Here is a 27,299-nt window from a genome sequence, read left to right as displayed (position 1 = left end):
CGGATGGACGCGCCGTAACCCCAGCCCCCCCGCGGATGGACGCGCCGTACCCCCAGCCCCCCTCCGTGTATCTCCGGAGCGTACCCCCACCCCCGAATGTACAGTGCGGACCCCCACCCCCCGAATGTACGGAGCGTACCCGCACCGTACATTCGGGGGTGGGGGTACGCTCCGTACATTCGGGGGGTGGGGTGGGGGTCCGCACCATACATTCGGGGGTGGGGGTACGCTCCGTACATACGGGGGTGGGGGTACGCTCCGTACATTCGGGGGGTGGGGTGGGGGTCCGCACAGTACATTCGGGGGTGGGGGTACGCTCCGTACATACGGGGGTGGGGTGGGGGTCCGCACCGTACATTCTGGGGTGGGAGTACGCTCCGTACATACGGGGGTGGGGGTACGCTCCGTACATTCGGGGGGTGGGGGTCCGCACCGTACATTCGGGGGTGGGGGTACGCTCCGTACATTTGGGGGGTGGGGTGGGGGTCCGCACCATACATTCGGGGGTGGGGGTACGCTCCGTACATACGGGGGGCTGGGGGGGACGGCGCGTACATACGGGGGACTGGGGGGGGGACGGCGCGTACATACGGGGGGCTGGAGGGGGTACGGCGCGTACCGGGCCCCCAATTCCACTCGCATCGCGGCGTACTTCGCTTTTCCGGCACTTTTTGGGAGCCGTAAAAATGTTGCCGTCCGGACTGCTGTCAGTTCGAATCGTACTTCCTGGTTCGTGAAACGCAGCCTGAATGCGTCCCGACGTCATGTCGGCGCTTTCCTGGATCACATTTTTAGGTATATTTTCGTCGGTCGGTGTTTTTTACTATTCGTACGGAAATGGTGTTTCCGTGCAAATCGTACTTGCATGTTTGTAATGTTTTTTTCCCGGGTACGAGTCGGATGGAGAAAACGCTCCGACCGACGGTTCGTACCCGGTTTTTCCAGGATCGGAATCGGCACCCAAGTGTGCCTCGTCACTCCATTCCTGCGAATAAGAAGACAGCTTCAGTGTTCACATTGTGATACTACACAGACATTCACTACTACTGGTCATACTCAAAACTCCCAGTGAATTCGGCCAATGAAAACACCTGGATTCAGTCACCCACATTTCAGTTCTTTATAACTAGGCTCCTGGGTTGATGGCATTTTTTTTTCACATTTCCGTTTGTATTCTTCCATTATTTTTTGTTAATTTTATCTTAATGTATCCAAATTTATTTTGGGTTTTGTGAAAAAATGAAAGTAAAACAAGTACATTTTCACATTTATTTAACCAATAAGGAGCTGATTCCGATCCAGCTGGGAGAAGGCTCCATCCGACTCGGATCCGGAGGGCTTTCCAACCGACTCGTGCTCTGGGGTTCCGAGCACCCGAGTACGATGCGAACAAGCGCTGACGGACACGGTTCGCTCGGAGCCCCATTGAAGTCAATGGGAGCCTGTTGTACGAGGCGTACATAGGCTCCCATTGATGAAAAAGGTACGTTGCACACAAGGGCGGCCCCTGTAGTGGGGACACATCTGTGCCACCCGCACCGTAACATTTTGGAGGTCGACACTTTCATATCCCACATGAAGGAGGTATAACAGTGATTACCCTATTAATTGTGACAAGCTGTAGTAATGCTGAATAGAGGTTTATTGAGTGTATGGGTTTAAAAGGGTATACACAGAGGAGGAAAAAAAAAATATATATGTATTTTAAAAGAAAAAAAAAAGAGGGGTATATATAAGAAAGAGAAAAGGAAAAAGGGAAAAAAAAAAAAAAAAAAAATCTTGTTTATGTCTGAGGGATTCTATGACCTCGGATGATGAGATGTTATTGCTTATACTGATTATAATAGGGACACAGGCTATGTAAGGTATTCACAATAGAGAGAGGTGGATTCCGGGTAGGGAGCGGAGCTTTTCAAAGGCGGTTTTTCATCACCAAGTTTTTTGAAGGGGGGTTCCTCAGGGTGGGAGGCGGGTCGTGGAGGGGGTGGGGTGTGGGGCAGATAAAGAAAAACATTTTTTCTCATAGAGCCAAAAGAGTGAGCAAGGTCATTAGCACGTTGCAAGTTTGCAGGGTGGATTGGGTCAAGTCTCTCATTGAGTACAGCAATGCGTATAGTATAACTCACTCGCTAACATGATGAACATCTCAAATAAAATTAAAATAGTAAGCTGGAACGTAAACGGATTAAGGGAGGGCAGGAAATTTAACAGAGTATGTGAATTTTTGAGGAAATCAGGGGCACACATATGTCTCCTAGAAGAGACCCACCTTGAGTTTCAAGAATGCAAGACAGCTTTTAGAAAACAAAGCTGGGTTCAGGACCTTCTTTGTTCCCATCAAAGTGGAAATACAAGGGGGGTAGCGATGTTAATCCGGGCGAATAGTAAGATTAGAGTCGAGAAGTACGATACGGACACCTCAGGTAGATGGTTGACCGCATTGTTAGTGGTAGATAGTCTTCCTTTGACATGTGCTGTTTATTATGGCCCTATTCAAGATTGTCCAGAACATTTGGTTAAGTTGAAAGCAAGTCTTTTCGACCTAAACGCCCCCATTATTTTGGGGGGCGATTTTAATTTGGTTTTTGACAAAATCTTGGATAGGACTTCCAGGGCTACTATCACTCCTTTACTTAAAATGAAGTTGGAACTTAAGAATATAATGAAAGACTTTAATCTACTAGACATTTGGAGGGCTAGAAACACCAATGGTAGAGATTTTTCTTATTATAGCCACAGATACAGACATCATTCCCGGATTGACTTTTTTTTGATTGACCAGATGTTACTTTCTCTGGTCGACTCCTCCACTTACATTCCAGCACTGCTCTCTGATCATTCTATGGCAGAGCTAACAATTAAACCTGTAAAAGGAGTACAAATGAGAAGGTGGACTCTTGATAGGTCAATAATACAAATAGAAGAAGTAAAAACACAATTAATAACACAGATCAAAGAATACTTTAGGTTCAACTGTGGGTCCGCTGGCTCTCAGACTGTGTGGGAGGCTTTTAAGTCCTTTTTGAGGGGGATATTAACCACTTTCACGATTAAGAGAAATAGCGATAAAAGAAAAGCAGAAGCAGTAAGATAAAGCAGAAAGAACAACAATTTCAACTTGCATCCCTAAAGCAATACCCTAATTCTGAGATAATATTAAACGAGTTGAATTCTTTAAAGGCAGAATATCAGGCCCATCTTGATAAGGTAATCAAAGATAGGTGGGATGCGAGTAGACTACAAAACTTCTCTTATGGGGAGAAATGTGGGCGTCTCCTGGCTTGGAAGGCCAGAACTGATAGAGCCAAAAATCAAATCGCAAGTCTAATCATACAAGATACAGGGGTTTTGACTTATGATAACGGTCAGATATTGGAGGAAGTCAAAAAATATATGTCAAAGATGTATGCAGAGCACTGTGACTTCTCCCCCGAAAGAGCTGAAATTTGGCTAAATCAACTAGACCTACCACATCTCACAGAAGCAGATAGGGTCTTCTTAAGCTCGGCAATTAAAGAGGGAGAAGTCTATAATCAACTAAAAAGAATGGCAAAAGGTAAAGCAGCGGGACCAGATGGGCTCCCAGTAGATTTGTATCAAATTAGTCCAGAATTAATTGTACCGGTCCTTACAATCTTATTTAACAAAATACATCTTTTAGGTGAGCCTGTCCCACAAACTTGGATGGAAGCTACAGTGGCCTTAATATTAAAACCTAATAAGGACCCTCAGATCGTTGAGTCCTATCGGCCAATCTCGCTGCTGAATACTGACTATAAGATCTTTGCGGGGGTGCTGGCAGCGAGATTGGCCAAAGTTATCAAATCAGTGGTACACGGCGATCAGAGGGGCTTTATGCCGGGTAGGCAGCTGAATGAACTTACGTTTCAGGCTATTGCTGCTATAGATGTCGCTACTAATGAAAAATCTCCTTTGACCATTGTGGCTATCGATGCCGCAAAGGCTTTCGATCAAGTTAATTGGTATTATCTGTGGGAATCATTAGCCGCATTTGGTATGCCAATGAACTTTATAGCTTCGATTCGATCTTTATATATTTGTCCTAAAGCTAAAATCCTTGTAAATGGCCACCTTACAGATTGGATACAAATATCTCGCGGTACTAGACAGGGATGTCCTCTTTCTCCCCTCCTGTTTAATTTATGCATTGAACCTTTTGTTATTCAGCTGAGAGCGGACCCTGCTTTTAAACCCTTTAATATTGCGAACTTAGAGCTGATGATCTTTTAATGTTTACTTTAAATCCTGAAGAGGCTATCCCTAGACTTTTTGACCGGGCAGAAGACTTTGGGGCGATCTCTGGCTACAAAATAAATAGAGAAAAGACCGAGCTTATGCAGTGGAACCAGGTTAAGGAGTATCTGGGTGTTAAACCAAAGATGAGATACTTGGGAATTCACTTAGTTCAAGATATTAATCAGTTATCTAAAATAAATCTGGATAGAGTCTATAAGGAGGTCTGTCACCTCCTACAACGTTGGTCTGGTCTTTCGCTTAATATATTCGGCAGAGTGAATCTTATAAAAATGGTCATTCTACCCAAATCACTTATTTATTTAATTCTATTCCGTTAACTTTCAACCCGAAAGATATGGCTAAAATACAGGGGAAAATAGGTTCATTTATATGGAACACCAAGTCATCGAGAATATCGTGGAAGAAATTGAGGAGGAAACTAAAACTAGGGGGTCTTGCCCTGCCAGATATACTCGTTTATTGCCACTCGTTCCAATTAAAAATCTTTAGACTAATGGCTGATAAGGCAGATACTTCTGTTTTAGGCTGTCTATTTCAGGCATTGTTACATGGTATACCCCAAGGTCAGGAATATTTCTTGTTCAAATTCGGGGATCCCAGGTTTTATAAAAAAGTAAGACTAAAGATTTTAACAGCAGCTCAAAAAAATTGGGTATTTTTCAGAAAAAAGTTGGGAATTTCCTACTATGCTCCCCAGGCCCCGATTTGGGACTCTCCAGGGACTCCTGAGTGTCTAAAGGACCAACTAGCTCGCCCTTTGAGGTTGGCCGGTCTAACACACTGGAGAGACCTACTAAAGGATGCACAGCTTATTGATTGAGATTCTCTTTCTAGATTGACAGGGGGAACACTTGCTAGGTTTAAGTATTATCAATTATCGGGTTGGTGGGCATCTCTGGTATCGACGTCTTGTTCACCAAATTCAAAGTTTGATTTAGTCAATAGAAAGGGGACATGGAAAAGAGAGTTAGCCTTTTGGTATTGGGCCAAGATGGAGGTAGGAGTGGCAGAGGCCAAACTTAAAAAAATATGGGGTGAGGAGGTTGATTTAGATCATAATAATCTTCAGGAATTATGGGTGGATTCCTTTTCAATGTTGCACACTGTGGTTAAGTCAGCTCCACTTAAAAGGAATCATTTGTTTACCCTGTATAGAGTATACATTTCACCTAAGAAATTAGCAAGAATTACGAATTTAGAACATCGATGCCCCCGTTGTAGGTTCCTCGCCGCTGACGATTTACACATGTTTGTAGATTGCCCACTGCTTGTGAATTATTGGGCTAGAATAGGTGAATTTATCGCGGCAGTATTGAATATACAATTTACAATTACTCCAAGGATAATCTTGTTTGGGCTAACTAAGGAATATCGGCTTGGTGACATGGCGTCTAAATTTATTTTTTATGTAATGATATTGGCCAGGCGAGAAATATGCAGGGCTTGGAAAAACGAGAAAGCACCTACTTTCCCAGATTGTTTGAAACATATTATCTTTGTAAGTGAGTCTGATATCGCCTGTGATCCCTCAAGTGGCGTAAAGATTTGGGCAGCTCTGGTGGCTTGGCGGAACAGATGAAGATATTCCGATGATTTTACCTGGGCACTGTTGGGGCTCAATCTCCAATATCGCTAAGGGCCTCTCAGTGAGACTGGGTTGGAGTGGACGGAGCAAACAGTAAAATGCTAGTGGGGTTGGACCCTTCTCTTTCTCCCCTTGGGCTTTAAACATCGGAACCGGAACATACATATTGGGGGGAGAGGGGAAGGGGCTCCCCATCTAGAATGCCCTTTTCACCTATTGGCATATGAGGAATACAAAAAAAAAAGAAAAAAAAAAATGTATCTTAATGTATCCAAATTTATTTTGGGTTTTGTGAAAAAATGAAACTAAAACGAGTAAATTTTCACATTTATTTAACCAATAAGTTATAGGCTCCCATTGATGAAAAAGGTACGTTGCACACAAGGGCGCCCCCTGTAGTGGGGACACATCTGTGCCACCCGCACTGTACATTCATGTGTAGGGGGGACCCTTGGGTCCCCCCCTGGGATCGACTCGTAAGGCTACGGGTGAAGGGGGGTCCGGCGCAGACCCCCAAAGTACGCTTTCCGGAGCATTTACGTGTTGGAGGCTCCGACTTGATCCGGCTGTCCGAATCGTACATTGTACTAGCTCGGTCAGATATCGCCTCCATTGCATCGCACGGTTTGCTTACAGACGAGACATATGGAGCGGTTCGGACCCGGAAACAATTTGGTCGGCGATTTCGCGTTTCTCGCATCGTACTTGTTCGCTTGTACAGCTGTACGAGTCGGTCGGAAATGCACACACGGCTCGTGCTTTTTCCAGCCGGATCCCGTTCGGAGTCCTTCCAAGTGAGATCGGAATCGGACCCAAAATGTGCACTCACGCTTGAATGCCTCGTAGGTCTCAATGATATGAATACCAAAAGATGATTTATCGCAGCACTTATACAAAGACATGAAGATTGTAGTATCAACCTTGTGCATATCTACTGCTGGTTAAGCCTCTTTACTAAAATTCCTTTCCTGTTTTTTAATCCCCCCTTACCTGTCAGCTCGCATAGCTATTGGCCTGGCAGCCATGATTGACAACATTGACCACATTTAGAATCACTCAACCTAATTTCCGTTTTTCTCCACATTTAAAAATAAATACAGACAGGAAAATAAATGTTTTTTCTGTCTGAAATTATCTGCATAAATCAGTAAAAATGGAAAACAGGGAACCTTATGTATAATGTATATGCTCACTCAAACGTCTGTTGTTGATAATTCTCAAATCATGACCTCATGATGACCTGATGTAAGAGTTCCCAGTGTTCCACAGGGCAGCAAACAATGATCCAAAAAGTTTAATATGTACAGCACAAACTTCAAGAAACCAGTTGGAATCCTGGATGACAAACAGAAGGGTTTTTAATAAGAGAAATTATGATGAACTGAGACATTAAGCAAGAACTGATATAAAATCAGTGTTTAGTTTGTAAATAAATAAGTGTCTGGACTCTCGTCAAGAAGCCATTAGAGCTTGCACCATCCATTGCCCCTGCCAGCGCTGTCAATGACAGTACTAGCACAACTACAAACCATCACCCTCTTACAAGTGTGGGAATTTGGACTATCATCATCATTAAACTTTATTTCGGTTCAAATGACCATAAAAGGGATGTATGACGTTACAACTCACACTTTTAAAACGCATGCACTTACAACGCATTTTTTACAACGCATAATCCATTACAACGCATGACATTACAACGCATTCCACTACAACGCATTTTTAAAAACTACCTTTACAACGCATTTCCATTACAACGCATACTACCTTTACAACGCATACCATTACAACGCATAATATTAAATTGCATTTAAGGTAAGTATTAGATAGTATAGGGGTTAAAATTACTTTTCTAACTCCAGGGGGTGCAACAGTAGGGTAAGTGTTGGATAGTATAGGGGTTAAAATTACTATTCTAACTCCAGGGGGTGCAACAGTAGGGTAAGTGTTGGATAGTATAGGGGTAAAAATTACTATTCTAACTCCAGGGGGTGCAACAGTAGGGTAAGTGTTGGATAGTATAGGGGTAAAAATTACTATTCTAACTCCAGGGGGTGCAACAGTAGGGTAAGTGTTGGATAGTATAGGGGTAAAAATTACTATTCTAACTCCAGGGGGTGCAACAGTAGGGTAAGTGTTGGATAGTATAGGGGTAAAAATTACTATTCTAACTCCAGGGGGTGCAACAGTAGGGTAAGTGTTGGATAGTATAGGGGTAAAAATTACTATTCTAACTCCAGGGGGTGCAACAGTAGGGTAAGTGTTGGATAGTATAGGGGTAAAAATTACTATTCTAACTCCAGGGGGTGCAACAGTAGGGTAAGTGTTGGATAGTATAGGGGTAAAAATTACTATTCTAACTCCAGGGGGTGCAACAGTAGGGTAAGTGTTGGATAGTATAGGGGTAAAAATTACTATTCTAACTCCAGGGGGTGCAACAGTAGGGTAAGTGTTGGATAGTGTAGTGTAATATTATGCGTTGTAATGGTATGCGTTGTAATGGTAGTATGCGTTGTAATGGAATGCGTTGTAAAGGTAGTTTTTAAAAATGCGTTGTAGTGTCATGCGTTGTAATGTCATGCATTGTAAAGGATTATGCGTTGTAAAAAATGCGTTGTAAAGGTAGTGCGTTGTAAAAGTTGCGTTGTAAAGGTTGTTCCCCCCATAAAAGCAACAAGCAATTTCACAATAAATGATACAATAAAAAGAAAACATAAAAAAGAACAACCAATCCAAACATTTTCAGGGATAACGCATTACATTCAAATTAAACAGAAAAATGTTTGACAGGATGGTTGATTATAAAAATTTCCTACGTGATAACCAAACAGAGTTGAGGAACCGGGAGACTGCAAAAACTATCGGGGGTTTAGTGTCATACTTTAAAACTCTCATTGCTTTTTCGCATTCTCTAAAACCAAGATTATTGCATAGGGGCTTAATCCAGCGTTTCCTTTGGGGTAGATATGTTGGGCAAAAAAAGAAGACGTGTTTTTCATCCTCCAATATGTAGCTACAGGCCGGGCAAGCAGTGATTTTATTGGCATCCCATCCAGATGTAAATGACCTGAGCGGGAGACAACCCATTCTCAGTTGGCAGTAAAGCTTCCTCGCGGCCGGTGGACTGACCAAGTCTAAAAACTCCTCTTTCCTGTAATTATCTTTTATTTGGAGGAACTCGGCCGTCAGCCTGCCGATCTTAGGGCATTCATACAAACGCGCAAGATGGTAGTTTTTGAACTGTTCAACCAATTTAGCTTTGGGTAGGGTCAGGCATGAGGCCTCCGGAGAGGTCCATAATTCTGGAAGGCCAATCTTAGTGCAAGAATCCCTGACGAATCTCAGCCAGGGGATATTCTTGCTCTTGAGTTGGGACCAGACTCCCTTGAATTCCTCACGGTAGAATCCCAACTCCTCATTTGACCATAGCCTCTTCCAATATAACAATGGACGCAGCATTACCACTTGTTCCATGGGTAGTAACCCACAGTCCAACCTGATAGGGGTCAGCGGGGAGCTAGAGGGAAGGCCCAACAGGCTCCTCACGAATGAGTTTTCCGACCCAATCAAGCTGAGAATTCTGGTATGGCCCCACAGTTCTGCTCCATATATAGAGGCTGCTCTTACTTGTGTCCTATATATTTCTAATGCTGGGGACACTGGTTTGGAGACCGAACCCCTAAATACTTGGGATATTCCCCCGGTGGTTTGGGCAAGTTTTAACGCAGAATTTGCAATTTGTCCACCCCAGCCAAAGTTTTCTTGTAATAAAATCCCCAGATAACTGAATGTAGTTACCCGCTCAAGGTAGACACCATTCAGGACTGGGTTTGGCCGTGTGTGTTTGGGGGGATTTAGGATCATGTATTTGGTTTTAGCCAAATTGATCTCTAAGCCTCTTTCTGCGCAGAAATCCACAAAGCCATCCAGAATGCGTTGAATGCCAGTAGATGTTCGCGATAACAAAAGAGTGTCGTCAGCGAACATCAACGCTGGCACCAAACCTGTGGCAAGTCTAGGCGCATCTATGTCCCTAATATCCTCCAGGTGCTTAATAAGCCCATTGATATATAGACAAAATAAAGTGGGTGCCAACACGCATCCCTGTCTGACTCCACGATTTACAGGAAAACGGGAAGAAAGCTCACCATATTTGCCGCATCTTACCTGGGCAAAATTTTGTGTGTGGAGTCTACTAATGATGTCCAGAAGATACAAGGGGACATTAAGAGCCAGAAGCACCTTCCACAGTTTTTCTCGCGGGACCAGATCGAAAGCCGACCTCAGGTCAACAAAAATGAGATAGAGGCTGCCACCCTCTAAACTCACGGTCTTCCAATGTATGACCTGAAGTCGGAAGATCTGGTCCACGGTGGAGGTGCCCTTTCTGAATCCTGCTTGCAGTGAGCTTAAGATGTTGTTTTCAGTCTCCCAGGCCTGGAGTCTGTCCAATATTATACGCCCAAACAGCTTCTGAGTAATGTCGATTAAGCTGATGGGCCTATAATTTGATGGTTTTAGAGGACAGCCTTTCTTGAATATGGGCACGATCTCCGCGCCTAGCCATGACTCTGGTAGATCATCTCCCGACAGAATGGAATTGAATAGGATACAAAGGTATGGCACCCAGATCATTGGTTCAGAGCGGTAGAGGTCGCCCGGGATTTTGTCCAATCCCGGTGCTTTGTTGGGTATTAAAAGATGGATAGCCATTTCCACCTCCTTTATAGTTATCATCGTTATGGCCTCACTTTGGGTGGTAAATCCGGGAGGGAAAATAGGTGAAGGAGGAGAGTTGATATTTGGGCTTGAGTAGAGACCTCCATAATGAGCTTCCCATACAGCTGGAGCTATGTTTGGGAATGAGCTCGTTCCTGCTTCTTTCCTCCCTTTGCTCACGGTTGTCCAGAAGCCCCTAAAATCCTTCGCTATTAGAGTAGATCTTAATTCTTCCCAGATGTCGGACTCCCAGTATTTTTTAGCCCTTTCTAAAATTTGTTTGTGTTTGGCCCTGGCTACTTTGATCCTGTCTCTATCGAGGGTTTTGATGGCGATAAGTAGCTCACTCTTCGATGTCCTACACTCAGCAGAGTACCACGGTTGCCTTTTAGGCAGGTGGGGCCTCGCGGACCCTGTCAGACAAAACGCCTTCGAGAGTTTGTCTACTAACTGTAGGTGAATGCCTGTGGGTCCGGTTGCATGTACAGGTGGAAATCGAGATAATTCCACCTCAGACATTTCCACAAGGTGAGGAAGGGCAAGGCTGTAAATTTCTGAAATTTTATTAGGGCTTGCGGCAATGTGCGGCCATCTCACCCTTCGTTTGTTGTTGTGTAGTATGGGGAGTTGTGCAGTGGTGGGTGGTGGTACATCATAGGTGCTCATACCCCAACAGCCTGGTTTAAAGGTTACAACCAAAGCATTATGATCGCTATCATCACGATCTAGCACCCTAAAATCAAGCACCTTATCCCAAGATCTAGTTTCAATAAGGATGTAGTCAAGAATGGAGGTATGACCTACCCTATTGAAGGTAGCTCGTCCTGGTCTATCAGAATCGAATCTCCCATTGCAAGCCCTCAATGACAAGGAAAGGGTGAGAGCGGAGATTTGAAGGGCCAGAGGGGACCACACTTTGACCTTTGGAATCATAGGATCAGGGATGTTTCGATATTCGTTCTCTGTGTTTGGATCGTCTAAGGCCGACACACAGAGTGGTTCGTATTGGCAATTGAAGTCGCCACCTACGACCACGGAATATTCGGAGTCCAGGGTCAAGATAAAATTATTTAGCGATTCCATGACCTCAGATTCCCGACCACCCTGGGAAGGTCTTGAGTAGACATTCAAAAGAGCCAAATGGATATTATTTGGCAGCACTAGAAGAGTACATTGAATGTCTTCCGAGTTGGTGTGAATCTGCCTTGCCGCGGCACCCAGATGGAGTGCCACCCAGGTGGTAAGACCTCCTGAGGGTCTACCCCTACCACTAGTTACAGCCAATGTATCAAAAGATGCAAAACCTACCCTGTGCAAATTTTCCAATGCCCATGTCTCTTGCATCAGGCAGATATCAAAATCGTCTATGAAAATACCCCAGTCCTCGCAATCCAGTTTACTCTTGAGACCTGCCACGTTCCAAGATAGAAAACAAGGACTCGACTTTGGTTTACTAGGGAGTGGGATCTGGTCAGCAGCAGGGTTAATGGCGGATGATGAACTCAAAGCCCTCTCTGTAGTTTCCCACAAGGGCCTATTTGCCAGCCCTTCCATTTCTGGCTTATTCCCTGGGGTTAGGGCCAATTTCGAAGTAATAGAGTTCAAACGTCAATCCACTTGCTCAAGGGTGCTGTATCTATTGGGATGGTAAAGAGCTGCAAGCGAGGGCGGACAGGGTCGGTCTAGGCCTTGGATAGTGTTAGGATCAAGGGGAAGTAAACCAACCCTGTCAGTTCGCACAATGTCCTCCTTTCCCCTATTTGGATTGTTAGTACTAAGGTGATGCAAACCTGGGTAAAAATAGGTAAGGGGGAGAGCTCTAATTGCTGAGTGGTTGTTAGAATTAGGGCCTGGCTGGAATGTGCAGATATATCTGACCGTGTTTGTGTTCCTAAAGTTGATAACTACACAATCTCCCTGAACATCTTTGGCTCTATGTCCAACCCAATTTATTCTCCTGGCGAATAAGATCTCACTTGAGCACGGTTTCGGAAGGGGTTTGTGGCAATTTAACCAGTGCATACATTTGTTTTTTAAATCAAGAAATGACTCCCTTGATCCTTGGTTCAGGGTGGGGACACCAGCAAGGATCACCACATATGGTGCCGATTCAGGTGGAAGATTCAAACAGGGTAATTTCAGGTCGCGGGAGGGCTGAGGCTGCTTGCTAGGGGATTGGAGGAGCCCAGTAGACTTAGATAGTGGGGTGTTAAATGTGTTAGAAGTTACAGGGCTCGCTCTGTTTCTAGTGCTCCCTATACTGGCTGGGACATGGGCAGCTACTTGGGGGACAATAGGCAATCCCTGTCGCTGGCCCTGGCCCTGCACAGTAGATTGATCTGCAATAGTTGTCATGGCAGTTGGTAAAATTGGGACAGAGACACCAGAGACACCAGTCTCAACAGAGCTTGCTATGTATCCCCCTCTGCCCCCTGTGCCCTTGGACCTGATAGATGAAGCAATCATAGATTCCAGATTAGTAAGACCATTTTCTAGGGAATCGAGTCTGTTACAGATGGGGCGGCAAATTGCAGTAAAAAGCTGTTCCATCTTTTGCCAAAAATCATTGTTCCGTGCAGGGCCTGGTGATGCCTCGAGGCGATCAGCCATCAAGTCTACAGTAGGCGCAGGTTCACATGCCCCCTCGTTAGTCCGCTTTTGTACTTTAGGTCTTTTATTAGTCGGCGCTGGAGGGCCACCCCTTTTGCGTTTCACCGCCTTCTCCGGCAACTTAGTAGAGGTGGCATCGGGGCGGATAGGTTGGCCAGATCTGGTGGTGCCTTCGAATATCGTAGCAATTGAAGAGACGGGGCGAAGAGAGTCGCCGGGGTCAATCACAGTACAGACGCTGTTATTTGCTACAACATCCACATATTCATTCCCACTCAAGGGTGAGACATTTGTGTGGTGGACTAATGCAGGTATGTGGTTGGGTGCTGCCGGTGATTTAACAGAGGCAATATTGCCCAAAGAGGAGCGCTTGTCAAGGACTAAGTCGAGAGACAGTCTTTTCTCTGTCAGTTCGATTTCCCTCTGTAAAACTGAGGCAGCTCTGGTTATAAAACTATCCAGAGTTCCAACTACTCCGGTCCCAATCACAGACTTCCGGCCCTTTCTGGCGCCGGCAGTGGCCATACTCGATTGTTAACGTAAGAAGATGACAACAAAACAGCTCACCACTAAGAAAAAAGTGTTCCGGTAACACCCGAAGATAGAGGATTTAGTCTTGGTCAATTATACAATAAGATTTTCAACGCTCACTGGCGCACGGCTCACCTGTTCAACAACAGAACCAAGAGGGGTGCCCCGTCCCGGCCTCAGTCGGTCTCTGACGGGCTCAGACGGGCCCGCCCTTGTCCCGGGCTTCGCCCGCGCTGTGATCCGCGCTGCGGAATAGTGTGTGCTGGATAATAAAGTGACGTCAAGGGGCGGGTCCAGAGGAAGAGGCAGGCAGCAGCAGCAGGAAGCGGAGGGCTGCTGGACCTCGCAGTCCTCGGTGCGTTGTTCCCAGGGCAAAGGTCAGTTTCCACCACGAGCGGCACCCGCGGAGCGGGGGCCGCGTGCTTTTGACCGGTGACCAGGGGCGGGTCCAGAGGAAGAGGCAGGCAGCAGCAGCAGGAAGCGGAGGGCTGCTGGACCTCGCAGTCCTCGGTGCGTTGTTCCCAGGGCAAAGGTCAGTTTCCACCACGAGCGGCTCCCGCGGAGCGGGGGCCGCGAGCTTTTGACCGGTGACCAGGGGCGGGTCCAGAGGAAGAGGCAGGCAGCAGCAGCAGGAAGCGGAGGGCTGCTGGACCTCGCAGTCCTCGGTGCGTTGTTCCCAGGGCAAAGGTCAGTTTCCACCACGAGCGGCTCCCGCGGAGCGGGGGCTGCGAGCTTTTGACCGGTGACCAGGGGCGGGTCCAGAGGAAGAGGCAGGCAGCAGCAGCAGGAAGCGGAGGGCTGCTGGACCTCGCAGTCCTCGGTGCGTTGTTCCCAGGGCAAAGGTCAGTTTCCACCACGAGCGGCTCCCGCGGAGCGGGGGCCGCGAGCTTTTGACCGGTGACCAGGGGCGGGTCCAGAGGAAGAGGCAGGCAGCAGGAAGCGGAGGGCTGCTGGACCTCATGATGACCTGATGTAAGAGTTCCCAGTGTTCCACAGGGCAGCAAACAATGATCCAAAAAGTTTAATATGTACAGCACAAACTTCAAGAAACCAGTTGGAATCCTGGATGACAAACAGAAGGGTTTTTAATAAGAGAAATTATGATGAACTGAGACATTAAGCAAGAACTGATATAAAATCAGTGTTTAGTTTGTAAATAAATAAGTGTCTGGACTCTCGTCAAGAAGCCATTAGAGCTTGCACCATCCATTGCCCCTGCCAGCGCTGTCAATGACAGTACTAGCACAACTACAAACCATCACCCTCTTACAAGTGTGGGAATTTGGACTATCCCTATTATTCAACTATAATCACATTCATACATAATTGCTCAAAATACATAAAACCTGTTTTTGCAAAAGATGTCTCCTCCTTTATTAAAAATGTTCCATTTATATTCATATAACACTGAATCACAATAATTGATATTTATATACAGAGCCAGAGACACAATGTCAATATTCCAAATAAATATTTCATACTTTTCTTTTCAGCGATCAGTCTTATACTAAGGGGTCGATTCCGATTCCGGACGCAAATCGTACCGACTGACACGGACCAGGACCGTAGACCGACCGACACAGACCAGCGCCGTACGACCCGTGCAGTACAATGCAACGCATGTGAATTACAAACGACACGTATGGAATACAAGCCGTACGACCGAGCCGTAGGGAATATAGTGATCCGGCCGGAAAACCGACGCGAGTTGCACTGACCAACACGAACCCGGAATGAACCCGACCGACCCGTACCCGCGATGTCCGATCCGCGCAGTACGATGCAATGCGTGTAAACCCAGACCGACTCGCACGGAGACCAAGCCGCATGACCGACACGCACAGAAAACCGGGCCCACAAGTAATAGAGATAGTCAGGGTGAACGAGGCGGAGAAGCCCGCACGAGCCAACATCAGCGTCCGTTTCCGTCAGAATTACGTCTCCTTCATGCCTACAAAACCCAAAGGAAAAAAGACAAAAAAAGGACCAAACAAGCAATGACAGAGCCAATAAATATCAAAGAAAAAAAAACCTGGAACAAAGACACACCCACAACTCCAAATATGTAAAGGACTACAATCACTACCATGATCCCTTGCAAACAGGAGACACAGTCAGCAGCAAACACCATCACACAGCAACCACAGACACACTCACAACTCACCCATCACACAACTCACACACCATCAGCGCCTCATCCAAAAGCACACACACATACAGCTAGAAAACCAGCACTAACCCACCCTCACTTGCACCCTCACACACACATCACTCACCACCACCACCCATCACCATGCCCCCAAAGAAGAATCCAAAGTTCACATATAGTGAGTTAGAATTGCTGGTGGATGAGATCATCAGAGTAGAGCCACATTTGTTTGGTACATAGGTCCAAAGGACCCCCATGTCACAGAAAACCAAGATGTGGGCGAGGATTGTGGACAAGGTGAACGCTCAAGCACCAGCAAGGCGCACAAAGGACGATATCCAGAACAGGTGGTATGACGTGCACAGGAGGGTCAAGAAACTCGTTGAAAAAGATCACGCCCTGAGTCAGTGTACCAGCGGTGGCCCTCCTGCCAAACCAGTCTACTTCAGGACCTGGGAGGAGAAGGTGCGGGACATCCTACCACCAGAGAGCGTCCATGGTCTAACAGACATACCAGAGCCTGGTGAGTACACAAACAACATACCCAATATTGAGCGGCAAGGGGACAGTGAAACAATGCACCGCAAGCAAAGCCACAGTAACCAATAGATAATCATCCCAAGATGTTTATGCCAGTCAGACAAACACAATACCTGCCATCTCATAGTGACGTGGAAGTGTGTCATGACATGCACCAACCTACAAATAGAGCAAGGCAGTGGCACAAAGCTAAATAAACACTGCCAGACAGTTTGCTACCCCAAACACACTACCTCACAGTGCAACTGACTGACAGGTAGGAATAGTGGGGATGCAGGTGAAGTGAGTGTATCCAAAAGCATGATGGGGTTTGTAGTCACAGATAATGCTCCCCCTCCTGATTGGCCCATCAAGACCTCTCTGAAACATGCCCACATCACAGGGAGTGGAAAATGACTAACAAGATGGCTGACACTGGTCCCGCTGTAGGGAACACAAGGCCCTGGTAGGGCTTGTGCGCAAATCAGAAGCAGGACACCACTGACTGACATCCTGAAAGACAACTTGCACACACCGTCCAATGGAAGCATGTTTCATGGTGGGATGTCTGGCCGGGTGGGAAGGAGAACTGACAGCTCTGACCATACTTACCAGCATGTGGAGACACACCCCCCCCTCAACACAAACTCCACACAACTTACCGGGTAGAATGCATTGACCCACACCTCTGTGAAATATCAGCAAAAGATACCCCGTACTGGACTGTGTGAAGCACAGGTGCTCACTTTGGACTTGTAGCCAAACAAACACCAGGATTTCACAGCCAGCCATCTTGCCATTGCTGTCACACCCCCTCACAGGGAAGCAGAGTCAAGAGGGAGGACGTATGGGCATGCTGGGAAGGGGGTGTAGCCAAGAGTATGATGGGAGTTGTAGTCACAGACAATCCACCCTCACCCACATGGCCCAGCAAGCAAACACTGAACCATGCTCGCCTCACAGGGAGTGGGAAGGGACTGACAAGATGTCTGACACTGGGCTCTGTTGTGGGGAGCACAGGGCCATGCTGGGAACTGGGCAACAACAAACACCAGGACTTCACAGTCAGCCATCTTGCCATTGCTGTCACACCCCCTCACAGGGAAGCAGAGTCAAGAGGGAGGAAGTATGGGCATGCTGGGAAGGGGGGTGTAGCCAAGAGTATGATGGGAGTTGCAGTCACAGACAATCCACACCCACCCACATGACCCAGCAAGCAAACACTGAACCATGCTCGCCTCACAGGGAGTGGGAAGGGACTGACAAGATGTCTGACACTGGGCTCTGTTGTGGGGAGCACAAGGCCATGCTGGGAACTGGGCAGCAACAAACACCAGGACTACACAGTCAGCCATCTTGCCATTGCTATCACACCCCCTCACAGGGAAGCAGAGTCAAGAGGGAGGAAGTATGGGCATGCTGGGAAGGGGGGTGTAGCCATCCTGGGAACTGGGCAACAACAATATCAAACTCTGTCCGTGACAAGCTGGGAAAAAGCAGTGTGCAGGCAGGCATCTGTTCGTACAGTAGAAAATGTCATGTTTGAACCATTGATGCCTGTAGAACCATAACTTACATTGTGTGTCTCTTCCAAACACAGGTGGTGCTGGGGACCCGGCACCAAATGATGAGGATTCCCAGTCCCAGACTCTGGTGGACACTGAGCTCTCTGGTTTGACTCTGTCTCTGTATTCTTCGGATGACGACGACCAACCTGGCCCCTCCGGTGTGAGTCATCATGAAGCACCAGCAGCATCAACATCTGCACCCCCTGTACCCACGCCTCCAGCATCTGGAAACCGACAGGGCACCCCCGCCAACACGGACAGACCAAGGCCACTGAACACCCACTGCACAGGGACACAGGACCCCCCGGAAGCTACAGCAAACACCACCAGCAACACCACCCAAGGGGTCCCAGTGTCACCCGTGCGGCATGCCGCTGGTCCTGCCCGTGTGGATAGGGGTGCTGGGAGGGGTGGGAGGAGGAGGGTGCACCTAGCAGAGGGGTCTGGACTGCATGATGACCCCCAACAGGCACGCATCATAGATGCATACCAGGATATCACCGGAGGATTTGGCCAGGTAGTGGGGATCTCAAGGACATACAACAGGAGCAGGTTGCCCACCATGCCCGCATGGAGGCAAAGTGGGATGGCCTTACTGCGGTGCATCGTCACATACTCCAATGCCTCCGCCAGATCAACACAAACCTGTCCACACCTCCCTGTGTGGCCACAACATCTGTTGCAACACCATCTGCCAGCGCCACAGGGAGGGAGGAGTACTCTGGTGGAGAGTCCCCTGCACCGCAGAGGCCTGCACCTGAGGATCCCCCGCCCCAAGAAGAAGAGGGGTCGTCCGAAGAAGGACATGTGAGAGGCAGATGTCCCAGCACATTCCCCAGGGCCTCTAAACCTGTTCTGGACAATGTTCTTTGTGCGCAACCCGTTCACCTTGTTCAATCGCACACAACTCACCCACATGACATGGAGGGTTCATGTTGGTCCAATGTAGCAGATGACTGTGGACTTTACTCTGGACATTTCATCTACCAGCACTTCCAACTCTAATGTGAACTTTGGATTCCAAAACCAATGTACAGCACCCACCATCCTGTGCACTTTCCTCACACATGTTCGAAAATAAACTCACCAGTACACCATACTTGCCTCTGTTGTGATTCCAACTTGTCATGTGTCATGGAGATGTCAATCTGCTACACAACACAGTGCATGCCAAATACTGCAGCAATGTGACCAACGTTAGGTGAGTCATGGTGATGTGACACATGTGAGGGAGACACACCACTATGGCAATACAACACATACTCACCATGGCCATGTTACTCATCCCACACAATGATGTTGACCTGAAACACATAGGTAAGCCCAAACACAACACCTATCCACAATCATTGGTAACAAGTCCACAGGTGAGGTAAGCAAATGTCACTCAGATGTGGGAAGACAGACTACGCACCTAACAAAGCATAGCACAGGTTCATTACACATCAGCAACATGTTTATTACACAATAGTTGCAAGGCAATTGTACATTACGGTGGACACACGGTCACAGAGTGTTTGAGAATTGGAGTCCAGGGGTGTGTGGCACATCACATGATGTCAATTGACTATTCCCACACTGGTGTCGGATTCTGGGTGTTGGGGGTCAGTGTTGACCAAACAACAGGCAAATTACCCTGTGAAGGACAGACACAAGACACAGTCAAAAGCACAGCAAAACAGGAGAGAAATGCAATACACAGGATACCCTTTGGGTGACAGATGCGCTTAATAAGAAATAAATACATACATGCACAAAACATGTCACAAGAAACCTACACAGAAACAAGTTAGCAGTACTACCCGATTGTGGAGTACACACCACCTGAATGGACACATCACTGCACACATCCAGTCAAGTGGCACACAGACACACTCATACAGCAACAGGGCATCCACAACACATTCCAGGCTAACTCCATACATTGACATAACAACCCTGGAAACTCGCATTCAGATGAAGAAGTTGCTGATGAGCTGTGAGCGGACGTCACCCTCATCCTCATCATCACAGGCATCGTGGCCCAGGCCAGGATCCTCCACAGGTGGCGAAGGTTGGTCATCGTCATCCTGGATGAGAAGCACCTTCTTCCGCACTGCCATGTTGTGCAGCATGCAGCGTACAAGGATTATTTTGCACACCTTTTCAGGCTCATATGGGAGGGCCCCTCCGGTCTTGTCCAGGCAGCGAAAGCGGCTTTTCAGGAGGCCGAATGTCCGCTCAATCACCCTCCTGCTCCGACCATGTGCCTCATTGTAGAGCATCTCGGCTGGTGTCACAGGGTTCCTGAGGGGTGTCAGAAACCACGGCATGTTGGGGTATCCGGAGTCACCTACACACAAAAAAAATGAACAAGTAGCTGAGTTTTGTAGGAGCGCGGAATACAACATTGCCAAACACACACAATGATAAACAGTCAGTACACACCGAAAAGCCAGGCACGCTGATCTGGCATCTGTGACATCAGTGTTGCAATGCGACTACTCCTCATTATGTAGGCATCGTGCTCAGAACCAGGGAACCGTGCACACACATGCGTGATACACATGTCTGCAAGACATACCACCAGAGCATTGATCGAGTGGAAATGTTTCCTGTTCCGGTATGCCTGCTCATGTGCCTGTGGTGGTATCAGGGCCAGATGTGTCCCATCAATAGATCCGATGACGTTCGGCATCCTCCCCAGTGTATAAAAGGCTTCCTTTATTTCAGGGAGTTCAGCTGGGCTAGGGAACTTGATGTACAGGTCAAGGAAATGCAACATCCCCTCCAAGACATCGCGTAGCACATGACTAAACATAGTTTGCGACATCCCACCTGCTGTAGCCACAGTGTACTGGAAGGTACCAGTAGCAAAGAAGTGCAGGGTTGCCATCACCTTCACCTCTGGGGGTCAGTGCTGTAGTGTATGTCCGGCCAGGTAGCAGATGTGGCGCCAACTGCTCCGCCAACTCGTAAATCAGTGGCCTGGTGAAGCGGTACCGTCAGATGCAGTCACGTTCCTGCATGGTTTCAAGGTCCGGGAACGGTCTATGGACAGCTGGTACCCTGCAGAACAGAGATGAACAAAGGAAGATTGTTGGTTCATCCACCCATGTGGCCATGACCAGGCTCAATATCACATGATACATCATGACATTACACAATGTACTGAGGTGTGTGCCGTTGGGCATGGACACATATGTCACCTACATGACCATCACCTCACATCTCAATTCCACGTGTCCACATAAGTCCCATGTAGTGCAATGTCCAATCATTTGGCTGTGTCACCCGACCTATGTACTGCTGTGACGTTCCAAACACACACCACAGTGACAAGTGAGGCCTGATGTCTCCCAGGCATCACAGATCTTTGCCATGCAGATACCCAGGGTCCCTGTATTGCCACGTCGACACTGGCATGGACATGGCATATCATGTACACACCACAAGGCAAGCGTGAGTCCCACAGGTAGTGGACATTGTTGTCCCTGCAGGCCCTACATGTACGTCTCTTAGACACATACACACCATCAAGGTTGCTGCATATACCACATGGATGTGGAGACTGTCTCCCATTGGGCACATTTGATCAGACACATCTGAGACACAACATGCACACAGACTGTGGGTGCACATCTGAATTGTGGCTACAGGTCTCACTGTGACGTACATGCCATCACACCCAGGACTCGGGGTGTATGTGACATGTCCTAAACATATCCAACCTGCAACTGTGTCTGTGACTCATGCCAATTACTGTAGATTTGCACATCACAGTGGTAATGTGCACAACACACAAAGGATTCTGACCCCATGTACACGTGCACAGCCTGGGAGTGGCTGAACAAAAGTGCCACCCAACAAACCAAATGTTGCCCCCCCCCCTCAACATACAGGGAATGCAGCCTTACATGCCATGCAACACTGTGTGGCCAATGCTGTAGTGTGGTAGGTGTGCACAGGTGTCCCTGGCAAGTAATTGTGTGTTTTATCCGTAAAATAGTCACACCAATGAGGTCCGACGCAGGTGACAATGCGTACGCATTGCACGGTTCATGACCGAGCCGTGCATACGCTTTGCCATTGACTGCAATGAGGTCCGACGTGGATGACAATGCTTACGCACTGCACGGTTCATGACTGAGCCGTGCGTATGCTTTGCCATTGACTGCAATGAGGTCCGACGCGGGTGACAATGCGTACGTATTGCACGCTTCATGACCGAGCCGTGCATATGCTTTGTCATTGACTGCAATGAGGTCCGACGGGGGTGACAATGCGTACTCATTGCACGGTTCATGACCGAGCCGTGCGTACGCTTTGCCATTTACTGCAATGAGGTCCCAGGCGGGTGACAATGCGTACGCATTGCACGGTTCATGACCGAGCCGGGCGTACGCTTTGCCATTGACTGCAATGAGGACTGATGCGGGAGACTAGCATGCATGCGTTTCGGGCAGGCATGGTCCGAGACAGGCGTACGCCTTGGCCATTGAATCGTATGGAGACGGGTGCATGTGTATTTTCAAAAATACGCGTTGTACAGTCAGTTGACCGAGCCGGGCGCACCCATTGGCTCTGGACTGTCATGGAGACGGATGCGGATTCAAAACTTGTACGAGTTGTGCGCTGGAAATTCAGTTGGATGCCTACAACAATGTTGCAATTCCTAGTGTTTCATGAAGGTGAAGATTTGAACAATGCGGAAGGCATGTACGAGTCTTACATTTCCATGGATTGGCCAGATTCATAGAATGCAACCGTGTTGGACCTATCACTTGGGACACATGGCACAGATTCCGCCTCTGCAGCACAGATATAAGGCTGGCTGGCCCCCAGGAAGCTCACTTGCCTGCACTACATAATCCTGGACCACATCACTGCTACCACTACTGCTGTCTCTGCATCCTCTGGCTCCTGCTATGGCACGTACTCTGGAGAGGGCCCCAGCCTTCACTGAGGAGGAGAACCAGGTCCTGCTGGACGGGCTCCTTCCACAGTACAGCAAGCTGTATGGGAAACCAGGGGAGCAGGTGAGTGTGCAGTCCACTGCCTTCCTAATTGTGCATGTTGTCTGACTAGCAGTACTAGCAGTGTGTACACCAGTGGCAAGCATTCTCACTGACTACTTTCATCCCCCAAACTGTGTAGGTACATGTAATGAACAGGTGTTCTGCTGCTAAAGTGCATTAGTGCAAGCTTCAACTTCCCAGACATTGTCATGTCAGACATGCAGGTTATTTGTCCTTTGCCATGGTTGCACTACCTGTGTAACTCATTTTCCTTTGTGATGATGACATGTATATCCAAATGTGTGCAGCACAAATATGGGGCATGTGTGTTAATGAACTTTTAACTTTGTCATCCTCACAGGTTGATGCTCACCAGAAGCAGGAGATATGGCTGACCATCGCCCGGGCAGTTTGTTCGGTGGGGGTCTACAAGCGCCGGATCCGCAACTGCCAGAAGAGGTGGCAGGACCTACGGGGCTGGACCCGGAGGATCACTAGAGTCCAGCTGAAGCCGTCACCTCCATGCAGGAGGGGCAGACACCGGACCCTGGCCCCCCACATGCTCCGGATCCTGGCAGTGGTCTTCCCGGACCTGGATAGGCAGCTGAAGGCCAGACAGCAGCAAGGAGGGGGTAAGTCCAAGCCTAATCTGTGTACTATGTCTGACATTCTAATTGCAGTCTTTTGGCCTGGTCACACTTCCACATTACGTAGGCCTTGTGTGAGAAGTTGGCCTGGTATATGATGTTCACTAGTTAAAGTGACCACCTTGTACCATGCCAAGCAACCCTTATGGTGTGGTTGTAAGTCAACCTTTTCGGACTAGCTGCCCTAGTGGTAGCGTAGGCTAAGCAGTCTTTGAGGCTAAACTCGTTAAAGCGTGTTAATCAGGCTGTTTTACCATATGTAACCCCCCTTTATAGCAATGAAAGGACACCACACAGATATATATTCAAAATATATATGTATTTATTACTCAAAGTATCCCCTAGACTCTTTATGAGCACAGGAGCACAAATCGTTAAACAAGAAAGTATTACAATATACAGAAGTTGCACTTTATATGGATGGGCCCTGGTGGCCACTCGAACCATATACTAAAATAGTGGTATAAGTACCATGAACAGGAAAGGGAAAAGGCCTAGGGCCTCTAGAATCACTGGGCCTACAAGGAGCTAACTTCAGTTAGTGACCAGGAGGTCCACGGGTCGCGTGTGCAGTGAGGAAAGTTACACGCGGGCTCCCATAGGTTTTCAATGGGTGCGTAAAAGTTCAAAAGTTACTGCTAGAAGGGTCTTCTGGATGGACTACGAACTTAAGACTTAAAACACAGACACTAGAGATGTTTCTCTACACTTGGGCACCGGAGTGCCAGCTTTACCTCACCCAAAGGAAGCGGGTGCATAGGTCTCGAAGTGCGTCGGGTTTCGTCTATCGATTCAATGGGGCCTGATGGCAAAGAAGCTGCAGGCGGTCGGTCCAGAAGAGATGCGGTGGATCCAAGAGTGGATCGGAGTTGTAGAAGGCCTGAAAGCAGAGGGGACAGTGTTCACAGTCACTAGCCAGTGACCGGCGTGGCACCAGGTAGGTACCAGGCGATGTCGGGTGCAAACAGGTGATGAGGTGTAGCTTGTCTCCGCAGCCACGTGGTCCCTGAAGGTCGACGACGTCCAGGAGTCGGTTCACGAGCTGTTCCACGCAGGCTCTCGCTGTCGGCGGTGTCGTCGACTCGAAAGAAGCAAACAAGCCTTGGCAAAGCAGGAGTCGTGGAAAGTAAAGAAAGCTGATTGTTCTGACCAGCAAGGTCAAAGGGGCTGCTCCTTTGGAGAGCAGCTGGGGCCAGTCTGGAGCAACCAGACCAGTGTCGTTGATTTCAAGTTAGGTCGCCAAAATGGCCACTAGCCAACGGGCCAGGGACCGGGCAGGCGCGTCGAGATGCAAAGTGCAGAGGGGCCCCACGCAGATCGTGGAGATGCTGGAGGGCTCACCTTCGGTGCAGATGCTGCTCCGATGTTGGGCTTCTCAGGACCCAAAGCACAACTTGGAGGGAGCCTCTGTTGTTGCGCTTGCAGCTTGTCGTGGGTCTTTCAAGATGGCTGGCTCCACGTGTCTCGGTGCCTCCATGGGTTCCTTCTTTTCAGGGACTGTGGATCGGACGGTGAGAGGTCTGGAGGTCCAGGTCTTGTCGGGCTCTGGGCTCGGGCTCCGGTGGGAGGTGGCAGCAAAGCAGACGTCGAGTAGCTGGTTGGTGCTTGCGTTAGCAAGATGGTCACTCCCTGACCATAGGGGAGATTTCCTTCTGTCCTCTGTGCAGCAGAGCGTCGAAGTTCCCGTCTTCTTCTTGTGGTTAAGTTGATTCCAGGATGTCTGAAGTCTTAGGACACAGCTCCTACCTTTAAGCGGATTCTAGGGGCCGGACTACCTGCTAGGTCCCTCCCTAAGGGTGGGACCAGGAAGGGGGGTGGTTACACCCCCAATCCTTTGTCCAGCTCGCCCCAGGTCCGGGGCTGGTGTGCCCCAGGACCGGTTTGAACTGGCATATGCACCGAGGCTCCTTGTGAGCCTCAGGCATGTCTGATTCCATTCAAGCCCTACCTGACCAATACACAAAATCCTGTCTGGGGTGGTGCACGCACCTCCCCTGGCAGGAAACCCTTTGTCCACGTCTCCCAAGCTGGAAGAACTCCCAGCAGCAGGAGGGCAGACTTGTGTCTGTGGTGGCAGCATCCATTTTGTGGAGCTGAGGTTATGTCTGATTTTACCCGGGTTTCAGGTACTGTACATGTCGTGTCCCTCTAGAAGGGTGGAATGCTAACCCCGTCGCCAGAATTGGCGAGGGGTTAGTATTCCAATTCGTATGACACCTTACTCGACATGTTTTGATAAAGCCAAACCAAAGATAGCATTTAGCCGCGAGGTTCATAATGCACTTAAGAGTATATGGTATGACGATATCTGGAAACGGTAGAAGGAAGTGGTTCCGACCACTGCAGACAGGCTCAGCTCATGCCAGAGCACCATCTCACATGGAACCAAGCACTCTGCCTTCAGGATTGTCAAGGCCTGCCATAGGAGTGACTTATAGGTTAACATGTGTCCCATTTAAGGTTAGGTATAGGTATACTACACCTAAGTAAGAGGTGGTTACACCAACTTACCCCAGCTGAGTGATCAGCCAGTTGTGTCAAATTTGTTAGGCCAGGCCAGGGGTGGCACAATACATGCTTCAGCCCCTGGTAGGCCTTAGATACACCAATGCCCTGGGTACCTAGTGTACACTGGTACAGGGGCTCACAGGGTGATCCAATTCCAATTGGTTATGCACCTAGGGTGCATAGTGTCAATTTAGTTAGAGAGAACAGCAGGCTGGGGGTCTGATTAGCAGGCCCACAGCCTCAATATGCCAAAAACCAGTGAAGCAAAAAGCGAAAATTTGGGGTGACCATAGGATAGCAGACCCTACTCTCCTACACAACCCCCCCCCCCCAAACGCAGGGACATTAAACTAGCCTTGACCAGTCTCGTCTTCATGTCCTAAGTGGAAGTACCTGGAGAGACCATCTGCATTCCCATGGTCTGTACCTAGCCGTTGCTCCACTGTAAAGTCCATCCCCTGTAGGGAAATGGACCACCTAAGCAATTTGGGGTTTTCACCCTTCATCTGATTTAGCCATAAGAGGGGCTTATGGTCGGTCTGAATCTTGAAGTGAGTGCCAAACAAGTATGGCCTCAGCTTCTTCAGGGCCCACACCACAGCAAAGGCCTCCTCTCAATAGCTGACCAATTCTTCTCTCTGGGGGTCAACCTTCTGCTAATAAAAGCAATGGGTTGGTCTTGACCATCTACATTAAGTTGTGACAGCACAGCTCCCACACCCAACTCAGAAGCATCTGTTTGGACAATAAACTCTTTGGAGTAGTCAGGACTTTTCAGGATAGGTGCAGAGCACATGGCCTTCTTCAGGTCTTCAAATGCCTTTTGACAGCTTACTGTCCACTGAACCTTTTTGGGCATCTTCTTGGATGTCAGATCATTAAGAGCAGTCACAATGGACCCATAGTTCTTAACAAACTTCCTGTAGTACCCAGTCAAGCCCAAGAAAGCTCGAACTTGAGTCTGGGTGGTTGGAGGAGACCAGTCCTTAATGGATTGTATCTTACTCTCCAGTGGTTGAACTTGGCCTCCACCTACAAGGTGGCCCAAATACACAACCTTACTCTGCCCTATCTGGCACTTAGTAGCCTTGATAGTGAGGCCTGCCTTTTGCAGAGCCTCAAGTACCTTCTTCAGGTGGATCAGGTGATCCTCCCAGGTGGAGCTAAAGACAGCAATGTCATCAAGAT

This window comes from Triturus cristatus, chromosome 5_2, assembly GCF_964204655.1.
Source record: "Triturus cristatus chromosome 5_2, aTriCri1.1, whole genome shotgun sequence".
NCBI lineage: Eukaryota > Metazoa > Chordata > Amphibia > Caudata > Salamandridae > Triturus > Triturus cristatus.
Note: the sequence above shows the minus strand (reverse complement) of the source record.